Source organism: Leopardus geoffroyi, chromosome A3 (assembly GCF_018350155.1).
Source record: "Leopardus geoffroyi isolate Oge1 chromosome A3, O.geoffroyi_Oge1_pat1.0, whole genome shotgun sequence".
Taxonomy (NCBI): Eukaryota; Metazoa; Chordata; class Mammalia; order Carnivora; family Felidae; genus Leopardus; species Leopardus geoffroyi.
In genome coordinates this window covers 66,346,460-66,367,713 of record NC_059336.1, presented here as the reverse complement: position 1 = coordinate 66,367,713, position 21,254 = coordinate 66,346,460, and the positions used below count along the sequence as shown (strand labels likewise).

General features: G+C 37.8%; 1 protein-coding gene across 6 annotated transcripts in view; it reads right to left on the bottom strand.

The window, feature by feature from the left end:
• The window catches only part of SOCS5 (suppressor of cytokine signaling 5), a 66,054-nt gene that overhangs the window by 4,985 nt on the left and 39,815 nt on the right, over window positions 1–21,254 (bottom strand). The window contains exon 1 of one of the 6 annotated variants that reach the window (XM_045445937.1): window positions 4,313–4,524. The exons of the other annotated variants lie outside the window; for them this stretch is intronic. The gene's annotated coding sequence lies outside the window, so the exon portion shown is untranslated. Of the gene's footprint in view, window positions 1–4,312; window positions 4,525–21,254 lie in introns of those variants that run through there. 6 annotated transcript variants of the gene reach the window in all.

Genomic DNA, 21,254 nt, shown 5'->3' with positions numbered 1-21,254 from the left:
GAAAGAAAGAGAATATTTGGATTTAAAAGGAAAGGTGTCTTTCAGCTTCCCAATTCTTAATCCTGGAAAAGCCTGGAGATAACAGAGTAATAGAAAAAGCTATCATACTGCAGTAATTAACAAAACAAATAAAAAATATGCAATTTGGCTTCTTTATTTTTGTTCCTTAAAAAAAAATCAAAAGCAGATTATCACACTTTACAAATTATTTTACGACTCTGACAGTCACACTGTCTCTTTCAACAACCTAAAAGTCAACATTAGAAGAAACGGAAAAATGTAAATTTAAAATCAAGCAGTTTTGTCACCAAAGGATAGCAGAAACTTTTTTTTTTTTTTAAAGTTCTTTCTATTTTGCCATTTAATAAATATGGTACTTTTTTCCCCAGAATTTTGTTTTGTTCATGTTTATTATCTCATTATGTTTTACTCTTCATAGTTTATAATCCTACTGGAATGTTTTTCTTACAGTGGTGACAGGCATTAGAGCTGACCTTTCTACAACTGTGCCTAATGCTCTTTGTGATAAATAGCTGGATTTTCAAGACGTTGACTAGGGCTAAGACAACAATAAAAAATAAACTTTATATAGCTTCATTCTAGTTTCTTACAGAGAGGGCTCTTGGACTAATAATGATGCCAACATAGAGAATTTATGCCTATGAAATCATAAAATACACTTTCAGATTATTCTTTATTATAAGCATACTGCTAGGTATATAGCAGTTAACATACAGAGGGGCAATAGGTGAAAAGTCCATGATCACAGCAATTCCTGGTCTCCTCTTATGTGACCTGTTTTTATTTTCTGAGAAGTTGTGGTTTCTTCTTTTTATCCTTAGCCTGGGCCTTTTTTACATTCATCGTGTCCTTTCCATGTCCTTCCCACTGCCCCCGTCCCTCCCTCCTAAGAGTCCTTTTGTTAGACAGCAGACCTCTTAGATTCATCTTCTGATTATATATATTTTCTTTTCAACATTGCATTTCTTTTTCTTTTCTACTGTCTGGAAGATTTCTTTGGTGTATCACTTTGCAACACTTCTACTGCAGTTAGAATGTTTCCTATCACAGCTTTAATTTCCAAGACCGTTTTTCTTATTCTCTGAATGTTCTTTTTAATAACATTCTATTCTAGCTTCTTGGATGAATATTTCATTTCTCAGAGGATACAAATTTTTCAAATGTTTTCTTCTTTTTTTTAACACTTTAAATGTTTTTATCTGTTTCTTTCTTTTTTCTCCTTAAATCTTTAGGTCTCTGTTTTTTATTTTGGAGGCTTTCCACAAGTGTCTGATGAGTCCCAGCCGTCCATCACAGATGATGCGGCCACTAACACGCTGATCAGAAGCTCTGTCTACGTGATGGTGCAGGAGGTTGGGTTGGGTCCTTGTAAAATGACTGGCTTTCCCTACAAGGTGAGGAGGCAATGAGTTGGTTTTTTATTATGAAATCCACAAATGCCAGGATCTGTAAGTCTTGTCTCCTGGCTGCTTACCCTGGAGAGAAATACTCCAATTTCCTCTCTGGGACATGTCCACCTGACTGCCATGTTCTGAGAACAGGGCAAGGAGAATAGTAGGGTTTTAACCACAATATTCAGACTTTTGCTTAGTCTTTATTTTTAAAAAGGTGTCCTTATTTTCAAAAGATACTCCACTTCAGTCCTGACTGGACCTCTTAGATTAAATTTCTCCAAACTCTAACCTCTAGTTTTACCCTGGTAAAAAAGAGCAGTAGTCTCCTGACTGCTAAGGGTAAAGGAGGGCATGTGTGAATCTGAAACATACAGACTTTCCAACACTCCTATGTTCAGCTTCATATTTCACCCTTACCTTCTGAGCTAGCTGGTTCCTCTAATTTCTGAGCCAACACTATAGATTGCTTTGCTTATTTTTAATATCTTTGTTTGCAGCCATTTATATCTGTTTTCTCCATTCTGTTAATTTCTAGCTACCTGCTTCTACTGAAAACCAGTTGATCAATCAGGCTTATTATTACTTCAGTCTCTCATTTGCTTTCTTATGGGTTTATGCCTTATGCCTTCTTTTTAAATTATTATTTGAAAGAGAGAGCACACACACCAGCACGCAGGGGTGAGGCAGAGAGAGGGAGAGAGAGAATCTTCTCTCAACATGGGGCTTGATCCCACGACCCTGGGATCATGATCTGAGTCTAAACCAAGAATTGGACGCTCAACTAACTGAGCTACCCAGGTGCCCCCCTTATACCTTTTTTATTCCTTTAATTTTAGCGAGGTTCCAGGAGTGAGTAAAGTTAACATGCCAATGTTCAACCTGACATATTTAACTGGAAAGCCCTCTTTTCACTGTTACAGAGAGTGAATAGTACACCACACAGAAAACCCCCTACCCAGATTAGTGATTCTTTCCAAATGGAGAAAACAGCAAATTTTTTTTTTTTCTTGGGGTGAAGGATCCACACAATAAACACTGGCTGCATAATATAATCACCTGGAAAGCTCTTTACACTACATGATACATAGGCCACCTCCCGAGAGATTGTGATTCAATTGGTCTGGAGATGGGCCTGGACACTGCTGTTTTTTAGAAGCTCCTGGGTGATCCTAGAGTCGAGCCGGAAAACCACTGACCTACTCCAGCCATGGGCTCCAATGGTAGCTCTGAAAGACGTAAGTAGGAGGACACTGCTCGGTAGCGGCTGGAGGGATGGGAGCAGAACTAAGTACATCACCCACCACAATCTCATCACTGGTTCTCTTCGTTTCATTTTTGCCATGTACACAAGAGGCCTATGGAATCTTAGGAAAGACTATCTACAGTAGTGCCTCTTAAACTACCCAGAATGAAGAGGCAGTTTCTTTTTAATTTCAAAAATCAATTCTTTTGTAAGATATTCTAAGAATACATTAGAAAAGTGAAATGTGAAAAAAGACATATGAAATACAAGTGCCAATCTTATTAGATTGAATAGACATAAAATAACTATCAAATAGCTATAGAATATTTTAAATGCTTCTTTTTAATTCCTATACTTAACTTGTCCCAGAATGTTAACAAACAACACTGGCACCAGTTCACAGTCCTCACAGTAGTTCGTCATCTGGAGCTGTGCTGTCCAATACATGGGTTATTGAGCCCCTGAAATGTGGCTGGTGCCATATATTAAAATGATAAATAGTTTGGATATAACTAGCCAAATATATTATTAAAATTAATTTCATCTGCTTTTTACTTTTTTATGAATGAGGTTTTTTCTTTTTAAGGATAAGTGCCAGAAGCTTATTTAAAATTTTATTTTAATGTTTATTTTTGAGACAGAGAGAGAGAGAGAGAGAGAGAGAGAGAGAGAGAGAGGGAGAGAAATCATGAGTGAAGGAAAGTCAGAAAGAGAGGGAGACAGAATCTGAAGCAGACTCCAGGCTCTGAGCTGTCAGAGCTCTGTGCTGACAGCTCAGAGCCTGACATGGGGCTTGAACTCACGAATCGTGAGATCAAGGCCTGAGCTAAGTTGAATGCTTAACCAACTAAGCCACCCAGGAGCCGTGAAGTTTGTTTTGTTTTTTTATGTTTATTTAGTTTTGAGAGAGAGAGAGAGACAGAGAGACAGAGCATGAGTTGCGGAGGGGCAGAGAGAGAGGGAGACACAGAATCTGAAGCAGGCTCCAGACTCTGAGTTGTTAGCACAGAGCCCGACGTGGGGCTCGACACGAACTACGAGATCATGACCTGAGCTGAAGTCAGACACTTAACTGACTGAGCCACCCAGGTGCCCCTGAATGATGTTTTCAAACGTTTATTTATTTATTTTGAGAAAGAGAGAGAGTACATGTGTGTACATGCGCGGGGCTGGGGCAGAGAGAGAAAGAGCATGAGCAGGGGAGAGGCAGAGAGAGCGAGAGAGAGAACCCCAAGCAGGCTCTGCACTGTCAGCTTGGAGTCCAATGCAGGGCTTGAACCCACAAACTGTGAGATCATGACCTGAGCCAAAATGAAGATTCAGACATTTAACCAACTGAGCCACCCAGGTGCCCCTGCCTTTTACTTTTTAAATGTGCCTACTAAAAATATTAAAAATTACACATATAGTCCAAATTATATTTCTGCTGGAAAGTACTGATCTGGATCAGGGGTCAGCAAATGATAGCCCAAAGACCAAATCTGGCCTGTGGCCTGTTTCTGTATGGACCCTAGCTGAGAATGGTTTTTACAGTTTTAGAGGGATAAAAAAACAAAAACAAAAAATCCACAAAGAATATTTGACAGAGACCACATGTAGCCTGCAAAGCTTGAAATATTTTCTATTTGGCCTCTTACAGAGAAAGTTTACTGACCTCGGTCTAGAGTATGTCACTGTGGACATCAGAAGAGCAGTATTCAAGAAGTCCAAAAGTCTCTCTTCTCCATGTTTATAAGATAAATTCTGTAGCTATTTATTTCAGCTATACCTGAAAAATGTCCATTTTAGAAAGCAACCAAACTTAAAACCACTTATTATCTCCTTATACAGTTCTTTATATGCTGTAAAAACAAGTGGGACATGTAGAAAACATGGACTTGCCAGTTTACAGAAGGCTGTTTCTAACACTGAACCTCGGTTTCATTTTCACAGAGCATGAAATTTAGTGAATTCTCCATTCCTAATCTGGAGACTGTTGCTAGACTGCATCGTGACAAAATATTCTAATTTAAAGAAAGACTATTATGCTTCCACATCCCTTGGGGATAGAAAGTAGATTTTTCTTGACATGGGGAATGTTATGTGGGCGGCTGTAATACTGCAAAGAAAAAAATACTGATAGTGATTCACAGATGAGTCCATGTAAGAAGAATCAGGAAAGTATTTCAACTATCTTAATATTTACAATGTCAGTTTTGAGGTTCTTCTGTTTGTTTTGTTGTTAAATTTTTGGAAATGTATTTAGCTGAAACTCTTTGAGGCCTAACTTACAAGTCCATTACTTTAGGGCTTTATATAAAGTTACACAGGACTAAAAAAGTGTTAAATTTTCGGGGCGCCTGGGTGGCTCAGTCGGTTAAGCGTCCAACTTCAGCGGTCCGCGAGTTCGAGCCCCGCGTCGGGCTCTGGGCTGACGGCTCAGAGCCTGGAGCCTGCTTCTGATTCTGTGTCTCCCTCTCTCTCTACCGCTCCCCCGTTTATGCTGTGTCTCTCTCTGTCTCAAAAATAAATAAACGTTAAAAAAAAAAAAAGTGTTAAATTTCCTATGTACTGACTCTAGATTACAAGTTCATCATCCATTATAAGCTTTCATTCACATTTTTACACCTGCATAGCTGTCCTTAAAATGATCCAAGGCAAATTCCTAAAAAGTCATTCCTTCCCTCAAGGACAATCACAATTTAAAACTGGTTTTATAACTATTGTAAGTTAAAGAGCTTTTGTTGAAAAATGATATCTAACAGGATAAGCTATAAATCAAAATTATGGAAAATCAGAGGTCAAATTCCATTACTACAAAAATTTACATATATAAAAAAAATTAAGGACCATAGTCAATGGCCCTCTTAATGTCAAGCAGTATATGTTACAAAATTTCCACAAAACAAAATAATTGAAACAGTTCCTGGGGTTCATTTCAATGGGACTTAATTCATACTTTATTAGAAATAAATTAAATTCAACAAGTTTTAAGACTACATGGCACACAATAGTGGGTAAAGAAGGGGAATATAACCCAACCCACATCCCTCCGCTATCTATCTCCCTCCTCTTAGTCTATTTAGACTACTTTAGTCATGGTAATACCTGTCCAGTGAAAAAAGTCCTTCAGTCACAGTAACAAAAATCAAGACAACAGGGACTGATTAAAGTATTTTTGTGCCAAATTCAGGTACAAGAGGAGGTTCAGGAGAAATGAGTTTTGATAGATATTTTGGCGGCACTTCAATAATTTTTAGAAAGAGATGATACAGTGTTTAATATTAAGAGTAAAACGGAAATCCAGGGATGTATGGCTGTCATAGCTGTAGTCCCGTAAAGAATCTGGGAACCATTTGGGCTTTTAAAAATGTTATTTTTTAATTGTTATTTATACACTCTCTTGTGACATGGTCTGTGTTATCTAACTGGATGCCTGTTTATCTTTTATACTGGTATTTAATATCATGTTTTGTGGGTAATAAATGGTCATATAATTCAACCTTATATACTTTACACTTTTACAACACACATAATATATTAATACAGTAGACCATGTACACGTGCACTCGAAAACTGTGAGGCCCAGGGGCGCCTGGGTGGTTCAGTCAGTTAAGCGTTATGACTCTTGATTTCAGCTCAGGTCATGATCTCACGGTTCGTGAGTTCAAGCCCCACATCAGGCTTCGTGCTGACAGTGTAGAGCCTGCTTGGGATCTTTTCTCATCCTCTCTCTCTGCCCCTCCCCTGTTCACTCTCTTTCAAAATAAATAAATTAAAAAAAAATATTTTTAAAATGTGAGGCCCAATGATCTAGTACACCCAGAGACTTCTGTTCCCACCAGTTGAGTTATACTTTTACAGAGTTAGTTATGTTAGCTTCCAACACTGTCCATGTTATTTATACTTATTATTGTAACAATGTGATTTAATTGTTAATTAACCTACTGAAATGTGGAGGAATGGGGAAGACTGAGTTGAAGGACTCTGAAATAATAAAAGGGAGATACCACTGTTGAAATAGGTATAAGAAAATAGTAAAAGAAAAAAAAATCAGAAAAAATATTGCAAAGATCTACAAGGAATTCTAAAGTCAGAATGCATGATCAGAGTCTGAATTCTTGTTCTACCTAAAAAACCCAAACTGGAAATCTTAGATGATACATACAGGATATGGTTTCTACAAGATAAGCAATATGGAATTGCAACTAGTGAACCTACTCTCAAAGAAAAGATCTTGGCCCTTAATAAAAAATCTGGCAAATGAACATGCAGTCTTATTCTTGAAATTAGAGTAAAATATTTAAGGTATGTATCCCCTCTTATGACTTCTTCCTTTATTACACTTTGTAGGCCACTGGTCCTAAGTGAATCAGATAAGAGGTCTTCCTCAATAACCATTTAATTAAAATTTATAGTAGTGCCAAGAGGGTGTAGTACAAAGCCCTAAGAGTAGAGACATGACCTAGTTTATGGTGATGGTGACCAAAGACAACTTCTCTCTGAGGAGGTGATAGTTCAAAATTTTGTCCTGACAGATGAATCAGGACTGTTCTATAGGCAGAGGGAACAGCATTTGCAAAAGTCCCAAAGTAGGAGTGAGCATGGCCTGTGTAATGGCTAAATGAACAGAGACTGGCAAGTGAAAGGACGAGTGTATAGGTGAGGCTGGTGAACTTTGGAATCAATGAAATGAGAATAAGACAGAATGCTAATACTGCACTGAAGACTACAGCAGCAGACAAGTAGGAGCTCAACTAGGATGGTGATGGTAAACATGAATATGAAATGTTGAGAAGTCAAATCTATAGGAGTAATGACTGATTGGAAATGAGGAATGAAAAAGAGGCAGATATCAAAAATAACTGCCAAGTTTCTGGCTTGGGGAATTGGGAGTATAGAGATGCCATGACAGAAACAGGAAACACAACAGACAGAACAGTTTGGTAACTGAGGGTTGGAGAGAGTAATAACTTTAAGTTAGGAAATGCTGTAGTTGAGACAGTTATTGAGATATCTAAGTGAAGCTTCATTGGTCCATAAATGTACGTTCATATAATGCATTACTATACGTATAGCAGGCATGATAAACTACGGTTGTTTGCATCTATATGTGAATCTCAAAAACATAATGCTTAGAGAAAGAAAGGATATAGATGATACCTACATGATGAATCAATTTACCTTTTAAACAGGCAAACCCCAAAATATATTGTTTAGGCATACCTAGATATATAATAAAAATGTAAAAACCAGGGAAATGGCTCCCTATTGAGGGGAAGGATACAGAATTAGAAAGAGGCACTTAGGGAGCTAACATGGTTGGGGGGTGCTGGTTGGCTTAGGCAGTAAAGCATGCAAATCTTGATTTCAGGATTGTGAGCTCAAAACTCCACATTGGGCATGGAGACTACTTTACATAATAAACGAACATGGGGCGCTTGGGTGGCTCAGTTGGTTAAGCATCCGACTTCAGCTCAGGTCACGATCTCGCAATTTGTGAGTTCCAGTCCCACGTTGGACTCTGTGCTGACAGCTCAGAGCCTGAAGCCTGCTTCAGATCCTGTGTCTCCCTCTCTCTATGCCCCTCCCCTGCTTGTGCTCTGTCTCTCTCTCTCAAAAATAAACATTACAAAATTTAAAAAGAAAACAGATAAATAAATAAAACATTGGTAATTTCTATTTCTTAGACTGGGTGATGAGTACATGGTTTTATTTATTAACTGTTCTTCAGATTGCACTTACATTTTATTCACTCTTTCCTGTGCATGATACATTGTATAACAGGAAAAATTTTAAATTATACAGGCCACATTTTGGCCACAATGGGAATTAATAACCAGATATTAAACAAACAAAAAAACCACTAGGAAAATATAACTCTTAAGTAAAAGAGGAATCCAAAACTGAAAATTATAGACCATTAAGAAAACAACATATTCATATATTAGAGATTTTTTTCTGCATGGAAATTTGGGGATATTTATCAAAATGCTCTTACTTTTAATTTGGAAATTATAGATTTTAAACTAGATGGTTACCCTAAAGCAGGCAGAGTTAAAAAACAAAAACAGAAACAAAAAAACACAAAAACCAACAACCAGAACAAAACTCTAAACAGATTTCTCCAATGTAGTACAGGTGTCGACAAAACTTTTTCTGTAAAGGGCCATATAATAAGTATTTTAGGTTTTCCAGCCCATACATTCTCTGTGGCAACTACTGAACTCTGCCATTATAGCCTGAACATAGCCACAGAAAATAAGTAAATGAGTAAGTACGACTGCATGTCAATAAAACTTTATTTGTGGTCAATGAAATTCAAATTTCATGTCATTTCCACTTGCGACAAAATTCTTTTTCTTCTGATTTCTTTTTCAACCATTTAAGAATGTAAAATTTATCATTACCCTCAAGGGTTGTACAAAAACAAGTGGCAAACCAGATCTGCCCTAAGGGACATACTTGGCCACCTCTGATATAACACATTATAACACCTTTCATATTATATTTACTAAAACTAATGGACATTCTATGGAACAACTTAGGGAAACAATACCTTAAGAGAATAATCTTAAATTTGTAATGATAAAGGTATATGGATGGTTCCTAGAGCATAACAGCAAAAAAATTGGGAACTATTTCTTATAAAAATGAAACATATACATATTAAGGAAGAATTAAAGCACTATATAAACATACCAAAACAAGTCTAACCTCACCTGAAATTCCACCACTCAGAGATAACCACTGGTTATGTTAGTATATGTTCTCTTTTATACAAGAAGCTATACATAAGATTCTTTAATAATTAAAAAAATCTCCTTCATGTTGGTGGCTATAGCCCTTCTCATTTCTTGAAAAATTTTTATTTAATTAGCTATGTCAGAGATGGGATCAGATTAGTAAAAGAGAAAAATGTCTAGCAGCTATGTTTTTTAAACCAACAAATAAATCCAAGAGTCTTTGAAGTAAGCAATAAAACATCAAACAAACAAACGTCTAGCAAGCTGAACAAAAGAACAGTGGTGACAAGGATGGCTGAGGATGATTTCCATTACTGAATGCTAACCATGTGCCAGGCACTGATATAAAAATTTTGCTTCTCCCAACAACCCCGTGAGAAAAAATGATCTCAACTTTATAGATGCAGAAATGAATACAACAGAGAGATTAGTAATATCCTGGATGTAAGTTTCTTCCATTATTATCAGTCTGTTCAGGTTTTCTAGCTCTTCTTGAATACAGCTTAGAACTGTACACTAACAACTCTAAATCCAGGTAGTGTCATGACAAAGCTCTTTAAAACCTATAGGAATATATCATTTCTATATTTCTTCAACTATTACAGAACAAGGGTGGAACTGATATTAAAAGTTGACAAAGCCACGGGGGCACCTGGGTGGCTCAGTCGGTTAAGCCTCCGACTTCGGCTTGGGTCATGATTTCACAGTTCGTGAGTTCGAGCCCCACGTTGGGCTCTGTGCTGACAGCTCAGAGCCTGGAGCCTGCTTCAGATTCTGTGTCTCCCTCTCTCTTTGCCCCTCCTCGCTCCCTCCCTTCCTCTCTCTCTCTCTCAAAAATAAATATTAAAAATATTTTTTAAAAAAAGTTGACAAAGCTAACACATACATACTGAAAAGAAAACTACCGTTTGTTCCATTTTAATTGAAATGAGTGAAACAATAATCTGACCAAAAGAATGCCGAGTAAAAGGTGTATTCACAGGCTTACTGTGAATGTTTTACATGTTCTAAAGCATCCATGTTTCTCCCCAGGCTTCATGGTACAAATGTGGTGGTGGTGTAAAATGGAAGTAAGAAGAAAACTGATGTTTTATATAAGAAAACTATATATTTTTTATAGTTCACATATGTTTCTTTTGTCATTGTTTCATTATTTGTATAACTTCTTCATTTACAAAAGAAATATGTATGCCTATCTACTATGAAAGTCCAAACCCTTTGTATAGGCTTGTGTGCCACTCAGAAATGTTCTGACATTATTAAAACTAATGGATCTATGTAAATAGGTTCTACTTTTCTAGAATACTAGCAATAGTCAGTTAAGAGTATGTTTGAAACCACATGCCTAATTTCAAGGGATGAAATTTAAGAAGTTCTTACATTTCTTCCTGCATATTAAGAGAAATACAGTAGCCCATTTAAAAAAAGAAGAAAAAGGGGACATCAAATTGAGTCAAGTCACAGTGTTAGACTGCATTAATACTTTCTCCAAAAAGATAACTGAAGGGCTATTTCTTTCTTTTTTTTTTTTTAATTATTTTCAATGTTTATTTTTAAGAGTGAGAGACAGAGAGACAGAGACAGAGACAGAGAGACAGAGCACAAGCAGGGGAGGGGCAGAGAGAGGGAGACACAGAAACTGAAGCAGGCTCCAGGCTCTGAGCTGTCAGCACAGAGCCCGACGCGGGGCTCAAACTCATGAACTGTGACATCATGACCTGAGCTGAAGTCGGACGCTTAACCAACTGAGCCACCCAGGCGCCTTGAAGGGCTATTTCTAATAAAAAAACAAGTAAATAAAATTTGTATCTCCGTTTCTCAAATTTTACTCACACAATTCTAACTTCCAGTGTGTAGGAGGGTGCTGCAGGCCATCAAAATCCCATTCTTAAACCCAAATCACTTGCAGAGATGCTGCCTGCCCTTTGCTTCCAGCAGCATAATGTAAAGGGCACAGGCATGAGACAGTCTATGAGGAAGTGGAGCAGGATACAAGGTTCAAGTCCAGCTTTACCACTTTAGAATGCTGTGAACTTGGATGTATTCATACTTGGATGAATTTCTGAACTTAAATGTCCCTCTTGGTAAAGTGAGGATAACAACACCTACCTCCTGGGTTGGATATGAGAATCAGAAACCACATCTATTAAAGCCTTTCACCTGTGAGACACTCAAAAGACAGGAGGCTTCAAAAATGCTACCAGTACTATCTAGCATAAAGTTTTTAACTTTTAAATAATTCTCCCATTCAGTTCTGGGTCATGGCAAAATGTCAGTATCTGTCAATGTACAGTATCTGTCAGACTGTAAATTCTATTAACCATTTCAACTTCTATATTATTTCCTGGGAAACACTACAGGGATTTCAATGTTCCAAAGCAGTTGAAGCTATAGTTCATCTACAGCCTAAACTGAACATAGTTAATCTGCACAGTACTGGGCAAGGCCCAGAAACATAGTCCTCATTCATTTATTTTTTGCTCTAATATTCCTTGTTAATCTATAAAAACAGTGCCACAATATTACCATGTAGATACTGCATACTAGAGGAGCATAAAATCCTAATAAGTTACACTTCATTTTCCATGGATAAAGTATCTTATGTAATAAGCTAACAAATATACCATTCACTGAAACGTTTATCTGGCCAGCATTACTGGCAGACCGTGGTGGAACACAACGAACATATGCTTTAGCTTCAGAGCGCCCGAAAATCAAATTCAAGCACTCTGCTAGCTGTGTGAAATCTAACTCTCAGCCTTTCCATCTAAAAATAGGAACAATTAGCCCTCTCTTACAAGGGTTTTTAAGAGGATAACATGATACAAGGTAAGTACAGCTGAGTAGATCGCAGGGGCTCAAAAATGGTAGCTTTTGTTTTACAACCAATCCAAAGCAGGAGAAGGTACACGTTGGTGACAGTAGCATAAAGCAAAGCTGTTTTATGTCTAGGGAGAGGTAACTGATGAGTTAGTCTTTCCTTCATCTCTTGCCTCAAGGGAGGCTGCTTCAGTTAGGCAAATCAGGCACCTTCCCTAAGCGCTGTAACAGTGTGTGATTAGTACTGTAGATACTGCCTCTACATGCATGCAGACACGTGACATCAACACCCCTGTCCCCTCATCTCCCTTAACACCAAAAGGCAGCTACAAACAAACAAATAAACAAACACCAACAAAGCAAAACAACTCTCTGCTGAAGAATTTGGCAGAGCAAGTTACTAGGCTGGCTAGTCTTAATCCAGAAAAGAATCTCTGATTTGGGAAAGTGCTTAACAATGAGCTCCTTGTGATGGTGCTAATAATTCACAAAGAATATTCAGTTACTAATGGTAAATGAGTAACTGTAATCTGGACCATTTCCTTCTCCAGGAAGGGTAACCATTTTATAACCCCAGCAGTTTAGTATCACAAGAAATACAAAGACTCTAAGGACTAAAATAAGATGATTTTTTTTTATAACAATACTTTCCTTTTACCCTTTTACTTTTTGTCTAAAACTACTGAGAATACATGTATCCTCCTCGTATAAACTAAAGGGCACTACTCTCTTCTATGCCAAATTTTAGGCCTGAAGAAAACTAAGGGTCTTCAAATAATTTGATAGCTTGTAATGAATCTAAGAAAGAAAACAAACATAATTAGGACAACTTTCCTTTTTTGATCTAGATTCTCTACCAGCTTAAGAAAGAAGAAAATTTAAACATCTTGAAATCAGTCTATTCTTTAGAATATTTGGGAGGGATCTTGGAAGCAGTAAAGGCAAATAAGGATACCATTTATTTATTTATTTATTTTTTTTTCAACGTTTATTTATTTTTGGGACAGAGAGAGACAGAGCATGAACGGGGGAGGGGAAGAGAGAGAGGGAGACACAGAATCGGAAACAGGCTCCAGGCTCTGAGCCATCAGCCCAGAGCCCGATGCGGGGCTCGAACTCACGGACCGCGAGATCGTGACCTGGCTGAAGTCGGACGCTTAACCGACTGCGCCACCCAGGCGCCCCCAAAGATACCATTTAAACACTTACAAAAACTAATATCAGGAAGAACACTTTGACCAAAATTACAGACTAGGAACTCCAAGTAATACACCCCAGTTTTGTGTTATCTATTACCACACAACATATATTAAAAAAAAAAAAGAGGACAATTAAAAAATCTTTAACTTGTTAAAAGAACAGAAATAAAACCTTATCTATCAAAAGCTGAGAAGCAAGTAAGCTGAAAAGATGATTAAAAATATACTCGGGGCGCCTGGGTGGCGCAGTCGGTTAAGCGTCCGACTTCAGCCAGGTCACGATCTCGCGGTCTGTGAGTTCGAGCCCCGCGTCGGGCTCTGGGCTGATGGCTCGGAGACTGGAGCCTGTTTCCGATACTGTGTCTCCCTCTCTCTGCCCCTCCCCCGTTCATGCTCTGTCTCTCTCTGTCCCAAAAATAAATAAACGTTGAAAAAATATATATATATATACTCATTTTAACATTTACTGATACTGCATGTGGAAGACATTATACTGAAAGTTCACATTCTCAGATGAGAATACTTGCTTGATGCATATTTACTCTAAGCTGACCCGCATTTTAAACAAACTTTATTCTTTGTTTACCAAGTATATAGCAGATAGAAACTCCAAGTTAGAAACGGGGCCCGGGGTTAGTGTGCCCACACATGGACCAATCAAGAGAAGACCAAAACCCTTAGAAAGCACAATAGTCTAGGGTCACAAACTACAGGGATGAATACTGTAAGACATAAGGGGAACAAACAGAGATATAAAATAAAGATTTATGGGGTAAAAGGCCATTATGAAAAACTTTAAGCCAGTAAGTTTAAAAAGAAGAAATGGCAAGATTCTTTGAAAAAATATAAATTTCCTAAGCTGACTCAAGAAGAAATTAAAAAATCAATAGCCCATAACCCTTAAAGACTTTGAGCCAGTAATTAAAAATCTTTGCACAGGAAAGCACCAACCCAGACAAGCATTCCAGGCAGAAGTCACTCTAACAACTGTGATTTCTAATCACTGGTGGCCAGAGCAAGAGCTTAGGGTGAAAAGAAAAGCGACAGCCAGCACAATATGGCTAGAAGAAGAAATAAATGCATACTAATTGGAAAGGAAGAAATAAAACTGTCCATTCTCAGATAACATGATTGTCCATATAGAAAACCTAAGGAATCGTAAGGAAGGAAGGAAGGAAGCAAGGAAGCAAAGAAGGAAGGAAGGATGGTCCTTCCAGCAGAGTCACAGGATACAAGATAAACACACAAATCAAATCATATTATCTATATGCTAAGTACAAATATATCTATATACTAACAACAAACAATGGAAACAGAAATTAAATGACTTGCAACAAAGAAAATGACCTTAAAGGGCAAGAAAACAGACTGATATTTCTGTTAAATAATTCCTTTAACCAAAGTCCTAACTTCTATATGCTCCAGAGGATGAGATTAAAATGGAAGGGGGAAGGGGCGCCTGGGTGGCGCAGTCGGTTAAGCGTCCGACTTCAGCCAGGTCACGATCTCGCGGTCCGTGAGTTCGAGCCCCGCGTCAGGCTCTGGGCTGATGGCTCAGAGCCTGGAGCCTGTTTCCGATTCTGTGTCTCCCTCTCTCTCTGCCCCTCCCCCGTTCATGCTCTGTCTCTCTCTGTCACAAAAATAAATAAACGTTGAAAAAAAATTAAAAAAAAAAAAAAAAAATGGAAGGGGGAAAATATGCTAGAGTTACCACTGCCTTTGTGCTTCCCTAGGGAGCAATGAACTGTAAGAATGTGGTCTACAGTCCAGCCCATAGCCGTGACAGGTCTGTCTGTTCTATCTCACTGCCCCTCTTCCAGGTTCAGGCTTCAGCATCATTTGCACGTCTGAGTTGTAACAGCTACCTAGCCTATCTTCCTCCACTCCCTGCCCTCTGAACATCTTCCATAGTATTGATTCCAGGATTTTAAGCAGTTAAGAACAAAGTCTAGGTACTCTATATCTAGTTACTTCCTCCATACTTTAAGGACTATGCACCAAAGGAGCAACAAACAATAGTTCTCAGTATCATAACTTAGGAATACAAAAGTAACTAACATACCTGAAATTATAACACTTGGAGAAAAAACATGACCAAATGGTTGTTTTTATGTGTATAAGGAATCTCTCTCTAAAAAGGAGAATTCCTTCGAAACTCTTAGGAAAAAAATTAATATTGCAAATAGTTAAAAATGTAAATAAACAACCAGAAGAGATCTGTGAGGAGTCTTTCATGGGAGATGTTGAAGAGGATAAGCAACCCTCTGTCTCTAGCCAACCCAGGTAGTCTTTCTTCCACAAGCAACTGAATTAACTAACCTCAAAGGGCTATTGATTTTTTTTTTTAATGTTAGAATTAAAAAAAAAAAAAAGCATAGCATTCCACAAATAGAGTCACATTATTTAAGATCTAGCAGCAGCACAGCAGTTACAGTTCTGATTCCTGATCACACTATTGTCCGATTAAAGTGTAATCCTAACATCCAACATACAGAGCTGTCTAAATAGTCTCATTACCCACAGCTAGTCATGTTTCAGTCAAGTGCTGATTTAATGCTCAATTTAAACACTACAAGTCAGTGCTAACTGAAAAAATACCTAATAAAAGCCATACTGTTCTGTCAATACAAACTCCCCCCATCCCCCGTCTCCCCCCCAAAAAAACCTTCCTACAGAGTTAAGGGAATATTTACTTCCCATAAATATAGCTTAAAATGGGGGTTCTTTTTACAAATAGAGAAAAATAAATTTAAATAGTTTCAAAGATGAATCAAGCAGCTTAAAGTACAGTTAATTCTCATATTCTCCACCCTGTCAAATAATAATACTCTAATTTTCCCCTATGTCAAATTTTCCAGTTAAATACTTGGATCTAATGTGGATGAACCACTCCACAATTTCTATTTCTAAGTAGAAATCACAAATATGTATGTCAAAATCTGATTTTTAGAAATCTTGATTATTATGTTCAAACACCTAGTTTAAGGAATATCAAACCATCCACAAAGATTTTCTATGCTCGGTACCTGATCAAATTACTTCAATATGTGGTCTGCATTATTTTGACTTCCTACAGATATACTTTACTGGAATTACAACTTAATATTACACCCTCAACTTTTATTAAGAATTTATAAAATGGGGCATCTGGCTGGCTCAGTCAGAAAGCATGTGACTCTTGACTTCGGGTTATGAGTTGGAGTCCCACGCTGGGTGTAGAGATTACTAAAAACAGAGAAATAAACTTAAAAAAAAAAAAGAATTTATAAAATAAATGGCCTGTATTATTCCATATTCTAAAAAATGGTATCTGTCATATAAAGACCCACACAAAAAAACTCCTCTTTGACTTTGCTGCCAAGACTTCTCTCTCTCTCAAAAAAAAATCAATATGCTTCCTTTAAGCAGACAATGAAAAACAAAACTTATACTGTTCCTCCTCTTTTCTATTATCAACAGGAAACCCACACGAAAGACCTTAGTTCATAAGTTTGTGACTGACTTGGAGATCCTCCTTCCACTCCTGTACATAAGGCTAGATCAACTATCATTATACTAAATGTTCAACCATAGGTTTATTATTAATCATCTTTTTTCCTTCTATTTGGAAGTAGATGGGAATAAAAATACAGCTAACAGTCCAATTTTCTGAAACTTGAAAACTGTGCTTCTGGGTCTATAATTTAGTCATCTCAAATGTTCCTATAAAAGGAATGGGTGAGAATTTTAATGAAGTAAATAGAAGGATAACCTCTCAAAAAAGAGACGTCAAAGCCTATTTAAACAAAATGCTGAAGAAAGAAACCAAAAGGAAATCCAAATACTTAATGATATAAAATTTTAAACTTTGGTTAACCAAAAAAAACCCCACAAACGAAATTAAAGGACAAGTGACATACTATACCTTTAGACCATTGGTTTCACAATTAGAAATTTATTCCAAGAAAATAGTCAGGTAAGGACATAGATTTACATACAAAAGATAGGCCTCATAACATTATTTTAGCAAAAATTTGGCAATAACTGTATTGTTTAGTTAATAGAGAATTTGTTAAATAACTTGTGCTACTTTCATATGCTGGAATAACAAAAAGACATTAAAAACCATGTCTCAGGAGTTTTTAAAATTTTGGAAATCTTCATGATATTAAATGAATATGGACATAAAACAATACATCTAAATTTACCTCAACATACACATATACATATAAACATATATTTACTAAAGAGATTACGCATAGGGAATACTAATGGGAATACTAATGGGGTTATCTTGGGTGGGTTTTTTTATTATAATTTCATTTTTTTCCTTTTCTGTATTTTCGAAAACATTACATTCAAATGTATTCATTTCCTAGTTGGAAAAAAAATGCTATTGAAAAAGGAAGCAAATCTTGAAAAAGACCAAACTAATTTCATATTATAAACCCAGAATTATGTGTAAAACACATTAAGAAATAAATAATGAAGTATTAAAAAAACACTTTTTAAGAAAAGGTGGGGGGACAATGAGGGAGGAAAAAGTCACACAAAGACGGGGGTGAGAGAGGTCAGCGAACCAAATCAACGGGGAAAGGAATAATACAGAGAGAGAGATCTCCACAAAGCCAGCCTGATTTTCTCAAACAGTACTAAGTAACAATGGATTGGGGGGAAGAAAAAAAACCCTTTCTAAAAGAATACCAATGATAAGTAATGTGCATTTTTTGGTACATGGAGATACTATGTATAGGACAACCAACAGAAGTAGATTATGCGATGCCATCCAACAATACCACTTTTGACACAGCTGAGGTCAAAAGACAAGTTTCTAAATGTAATCAAAAGGAGAAGGGAATAAGCAGTGGTAGCAATGGTGTGTATTCCACTGCCATGAAAACATTCTCAAGTTGTTAATCAAAAAAGTAGCACTCTGATATGAATTCAACTCTTCTGGTATCAGTCTCTTCTGGCTGCAGAGTACGGACATTCACTTAGGTTGGCAAATGTCATTGTGCATGGTGGGGGCCAAGGACTGGTTCTAAGTATGAATGTGAGGATAAGGGAAGTAATAAGAATTCTCACAGAAATCCAACAACAAAACCAGTAACACACGTGGGGGTAGGTCTCAAGGACACTGGACCTGAGAACCTGGTCTGGTCCCAAGGCTGCCCTAGGGGATGGAGCAGAAGGAGTTGGTGAGTCCTCATTCTAGTGCCCCTGCTATTGTGGTGACTCAGCAACTCCCTGGGTGCCAGCTTTTGGTATCTGATTTGCCTCCAGCCACCAGCTGGTCTCTCTGCTCCTACAGTCTAAATTTTTTTTAACCCCATGGCCACCACTTTGTCATACCTTTCGCTAATTCTTGGTGCATTACAGGTCCCTCCTATCTCCTTCTCAAATTCTGCTTCTTTCCTCTGCTTAATTGCAAAATCTTTGACTTTTTCTATGTTCTGTGATCCAACATCATCGTGTGTCTCCTTACAGCAACCACCACTCCCTTCTACTTGTCTACCCTGAGTACATCCAGACAGAAAATTAAAAGTTAGATTAAAAAAAAATTTTTTTAATGTTTATTTATTTTTGAGATAGAGAGAGCGAGCAGGGGAGGGGCAGAGAGAGAGGGAGACACAGAATCTGAAGCAGGCTCCAGCCTCTGAGCTGTCAGCACAGAGCCTGATGCGGGGCTCCAACTCACAAACTGCGAGATCATGACCTGAGCTGAAGTTGGACGCTTAACCGACTGAGCCACCCAGGCGCCCCAAAGAGTTAGATTTTTTTAACCAGCCAATGAGATCTGTGGGAACCTGACTGGTTGGGCTGGTTCCCATCTGGACAAAACTCTCTGTGCTAGTGCACCCAGCTGGCCAGTGGCTGACCTATAACTGGCGCCTCTGATTTGGGCACCCACACCATTCCAACCACCTACAGCCAAGTAAGAGAAGGTCATTTATAATGTAGAGCACAGCTGCCTTGGTTTACTCCCTCGGCAAATGTTCCCCTTAGACATGACTGGGAAAAGCAGGAGCTGAAACTGCTCTGTGACAACACATAATAATATAGAGATGTTTACTACTACTCCAGAATCCTACTCTAGAATTTCATAAATCATGTTCTTTGGATTACTAGTATGCTATAAAATATCAAAAGGCATTCTATACATAAAGCTTCCAGTTTAAGTAAGATAATGACTGAGCTCTCTGAGAGAAGATAACTTCCTGGGCACTAGTGCCCAGACTTATTTGACAATGGCTACCTTATTAAGATTAGATAGGACACTAATATTCTGTCTATCAGTTTGGAAAATGCTATCTTATAGTGCTACAACTTTGCCCACAATCCAGGATCCACCTCGTTAGTTTCAAGAAAGCAGGGACTTTGTTTTGTGCCACGTTTGGTATGTATTATATGCTCAATATATGAATGTTTGTGAAGGTCATTAACAAGGAGGCTGAAGGAAAAACAGCAAATAGGAGGCTAAGCGGGGAAAAAAAAAATCAAGATCAAGAGGATACCATATCTGGTAATGACAGACTAGGATTTTTCAGACCAAACCTCCTGCTGAAAACAATTAAAAATCCCTAAATACAAAAGAAAGAAAGAAAGAAAGAAAGAAAGAAAGAAAGAAAGAAAGAAAGAAAGAAAGAAAGAAAGAAAGAAAGAAATTAAGAAAGAGAGAGAGAAAGAAAGAAAGAAAGAAAGAAAGAAAGAAAGAAAGAGGAAAGAAAGAGAAAACACCACCACCAACCAAAAACCCCAAGCCCCAAAAGCAACTTAAAGTAAAAAGCTGACAAAATGGTGGGAAACTGCCAGAAAATTCAAGGGGCAACTGGGACCCCAGAGAGGTAACAGGACCCCCCTGAAGACACTCTGGCCCTGAAGGCATTTGCAGGTAGAACACAGCAAATAAACCTAACAGGGTGGGGGGAATGACTGTCAGGGTAAACATGCCTCAAAAGGTGGAGAGTATAAGGGAACTCTTTCCCACATTTACCTGGGACCCTGAAGGGCTATAATCTTAGGTAAAGGTAAACTGTAACAAAACCTAAACCCTAATCCCAACCCCAGGGGATTGTAGGGAAGGTTGCTTTAGCCCAGAGAAAAGCAAGAGAAAGGAAGCATGGTGGGTAGGAAAACCAGAATGCAAATCCCTAAGACTTTGTCCACCCCAGACAGGATTTGCAAACAGGGTTTGCAGTCTGGGTTTGCACGGCATATTCATGTGGTGGAGCAGAATGGGTACAATGGATTAGAGAAATAAAAATATCATACATATAGCATATGGATGAATGGCACAAAAATCAGTCAGACACAAAAGACTCCATATTGACATATATACATATGCCTGCACATATGTGTACAAAAGGGCAAAAATAAACTACATCATTTAGGGATGCACACACAGGCAGTAAACTTTACAGAGAAGGAAAAAATGATTATCACCGAAGTAGAAATGTTACTTCTGGGAGATGGGATAGGGTAGAGAGAGCTGGGCTCTGATAGGGAAGGGGCACTGGCAGGCACTGTATGTGGTTGAACACGGACAGTGCTCTACTTCTTAATCTGGGTGGTGTGCTTTTTAATTAGTCATTAAAATGACCCTTTATATTTTATTCACTGTTCAATATATATGTATATTTCACCATAAAAAGGGAAAACAAAGAGCAAAAAGGCAGCATACACGAAGGAACAAAGAAAGCAGAAAGCAGAATTTGCTGTAGGCACTAGCAAAGTGCTGCTAACAACCACCTCAGGAATCTTTAGTGAAACTCAAGTTAATAGTCCATCTCTACACTAGACTATCGTTTCCCTTATTATATTACCTTTATCATTAGTGTAACATGCTACATCTTAAGACAATTTCTAATCTAAT